Source organism: Vidua macroura, chromosome 3 (assembly GCF_024509145.1).
Source record: "Vidua macroura isolate BioBank_ID:100142 chromosome 3, ASM2450914v1, whole genome shotgun sequence".
Taxonomy (NCBI): domain Eukaryota; kingdom Metazoa; phylum Chordata; class Aves; order Passeriformes; family Viduidae; genus Vidua; species Vidua macroura.
This window is the reverse complement of record NC_071573.1, coordinates 106064192-106067284: the sequence shown is the minus strand read 5'-3', so window position 1 is coordinate 106067284 and position 3093 is coordinate 106064192. Positions and strand designations below refer to the sequence as shown.

The window sequence follows — 3093 nt, the reverse complement described above, 5'->3', positions numbered from 1 at the left end:
AGAACACCACACAAGCACCTACCACCTTCTTCCTAAGCAGGAGTGGTCACACATTTGTACTTGCTTGCAACTCTTCAGCCACCAAAATGTATACTTCTATCATGCACCACTAACTTAAAGATAACTCATGCCAAAACAAAAGGATTTTTAAATGCAACCAAATGCAAGACACAAAATTCACGCTGAGCTGCCGGTGCTCCAAAGCAGACACTCTGACCGGCGCTGTCTGACACCGCACTCACCTAAGAGGAGCCGGACACGGGCAGGCCGGTCACGGGCAGAGGCTACGGCCGCCCAGGGCGATCGGGGAGCGGAGCACCCTGGAGCACCCTGGAGCACCCTCCAGCAGCCGCCGCAGCCGCCTCACCGCCCGCGGGCGGCAGCGCCGAGCCAGACCCGGCAGCGCCGCACGCCCAAAATGGCGGCGCGAAGCGCGGCCGGAACGTGCTGTCCGGGAACGCGCGTGCGCAGCGGCACCGCCCGGCACTTTCGCGCCTCGGACGTGGCGCTCGGGAGGGGCCGGGGTGAGTCCCGGGATCCCCGGTTCGAGTCCCGGTCCCGCCTTCCCGCGGGCACTGTGGCCTGGTTCGCTTTCCTTCTCGAGTTGTGCTTTACTTGTTTGTTCGCCTGCTTGCTTCTCATTGTTTTTCCTTTGTGTATGTACGTTTCAGGTGTCGTACTTTTAGGATGTCGCCTGAGAACAGTGCCCGTGGGTCACAGAAGATACTGGAGCTGCCTGAAGAGGATTTGAGAGCTCTTATTCTTCCCCATTAGCAGAAAGTAATTCCCTAGGCTTAGAAAAGTACATCTTAACAGAGGGTAAAGTGCTGCCTCACTAGTTTTTGCATGTATGTCAGATTTTATTTTTTTCTTAGGGGTTTAGAGGCAGTGTTGTTTGTTTTATTTGGGGTTATTTTACTAAGAGTATAAGCTGAGGTGGTTGCAACAAGAAAGCTTGATGTGAAGTATAATCCTGTAAATATGCACATGATGGTATGTCCATAACTGACTGCACTCTAGAAAGAGTTCAGGTGTATATAATAATTTGGAAGGGTTTATCTTCAGTTTTTGTGCTTTGTTTTCTCAAAATGTCAGCATTGCTGCACCATAGTTACACTTTGCAAAGTTGAGAGAGAAAAAGCTGGGTTTGCAGTACTTGAAGATGTAGAAATCCCCAATCCTATAAGTAGCTGTAGAATTATTGGTTTTCACTGTTACGTGTTAACTTTTGCAAATTATTATTAATAAAAATAATTTGATGTAATACAGTTTATAATTACTTTTACTTTTAAATAATAGTATAATTTGTCTGTTTTTGTGGCCAGTCCTCTGACCATGTGTCCCAAAGACAGCTATTATATTAAAATTGGTATAATATATGGTTAAAGTGGTATGTAGCTACTTGCACTAACCCTGACAATTACAGGAGCTTCTAATTTGTTTTTGTGGGTAAACCATCATGTTTATCAGGGTCAAGAATTTGTAAGAGCTACTCAGAACAAAGGTTATAGAAGGCTATCGTTGATGGAACTTCAATTTCACGTTTCTGGATGTCTAGTTTATCAATGTAGTTTTGCTTAGTGTCAGATGATCAGACTTTACATGCGTAGTTAGTCAGAGTTATGTAAGAATAGGCTTCATTTGTACCATATTAAGAGAGGGAAGATAAAACTAGATCTTTTGAAGAAGTTAGATTCTTGCAAGATTGGAAATCTGGAACCCAAGGTTCTGTATTGTGTTAGCATTCTCTACACTGTGAAGGGAAAGTGTTGCTTAAGACTGGGCAGTTCAGAAGCCTCTGGTACTAGATAAGGAACAATCTAGAATTTCTGAGTACAAAATGCTACAACAGGCTGTGGGGTGTGGTTATGTTTTTCCTGGTAATTCAGGTTGAAGTTAGTCCTAAATGCTACCACTGCTTTTTTAAGGGCACCTACATTTTTTCCTACTAAAATTACAGTGGTGATGGCAGCTGTAATAGTGACCTTCTGGTTAGAGCACTCAGAAATGTAATCTTGCAGCTTGATCTGCTTTTAAAAATGTGTGCCATTTCCCTTCAGAGTGCCTTAACCATGGGCAGTTACTCATGGTGGAACACAGCGTGACCAGCTTGCCTCAGGTTGTGCTGGGATGTAGGATGGGGATGTGGGGGAAGGAAAAACAGAAGTCAGAACCAGACAATCTGACAGGTACGATAGGATGCTGGAGCTTTCTTGCATTTTCTGGAAGGAAAAAAAGAACTTTTTTGCTAATTATGAGTTTGTTCCAAAATTTATTTGAAATTTACATAATTACAGACAGTGAGAGAACATGTCTTTTCTGACACTGCAGTGGGGGTGGTGTTTGATACACTTTGCTCAGGAGTTGTATGATTTTTATTTTTTTTTTCTCACAGGCTTGATAACCACATTGGAAAGTGTCACGTAGGCATAAAACACTGCCAGATGTCAGAAGTGAGGTCCTTCAATAACATTTGAGCCACGAAGAGTGACTATAGGTCACTGGCAGCAATCAGGAAGCATGCAATAGCCCAAAGCAGAAATCAGTGTTGCAATATCCCAGAACATCCTTATCGAAAACTTCAGCAAACTTGCAAAACCTACTCAGTGTTTACATTTGAATTGCAGATGTTTTAAAATGTTGCTGCAACTACACAATCCACATTGATTAATACTAGATCTCGGGGGGGTTTTCCACTGTTGTGTACTATGAAAATAACGTGGCTAACTCTGAGTTTTCATATTTTTCACTTTATTGAACTTAGAAAATTTTGTGTTATTGTTATTCCCAACGTTTTCCTTCCTTGTCATTATTGTGAGGAACTCATTAAATATTTTTGCTGTTTTATCCAGTATGGAAGGTTAACAAACTCTAGTAAGTTATTTTTCTATTTCATTGATAAAAATAAAATACAATTGAAAAGTAATTCTGCTGTGTGAAGCTTTACTCTCTTAACAAATCTTGACTAAGATAAAACCCCAAAAGTGAACCTCAGGTTGTTCTTTGTCTATATCAAACTACTGAACAGGATTTCTTCCAAAATATATCTGTGTCCACTCAGAAATGCTTTCTTACCAGGAAGATTCTGCTGTG

General features: G+C 42.1%; 1 long non-coding RNA gene across 1 annotated transcript; it reads left to right on the top strand.

The window, feature by feature from the left end:
• Positions 1-532: 532 nt before the first annotated feature.
• LOC128805478 (uncharacterized) lies at positions 533-2869 on the top strand. The gene is made up of 3 exons (XR_008436457.1): positions 533-585; positions 672-819; positions 2396-2869. It is a non-coding gene; the product is annotated as an uncharacterized LOC128805478 (long non-coding RNA).
• Positions 2870-3093: the final 224 nt, after the last annotated feature.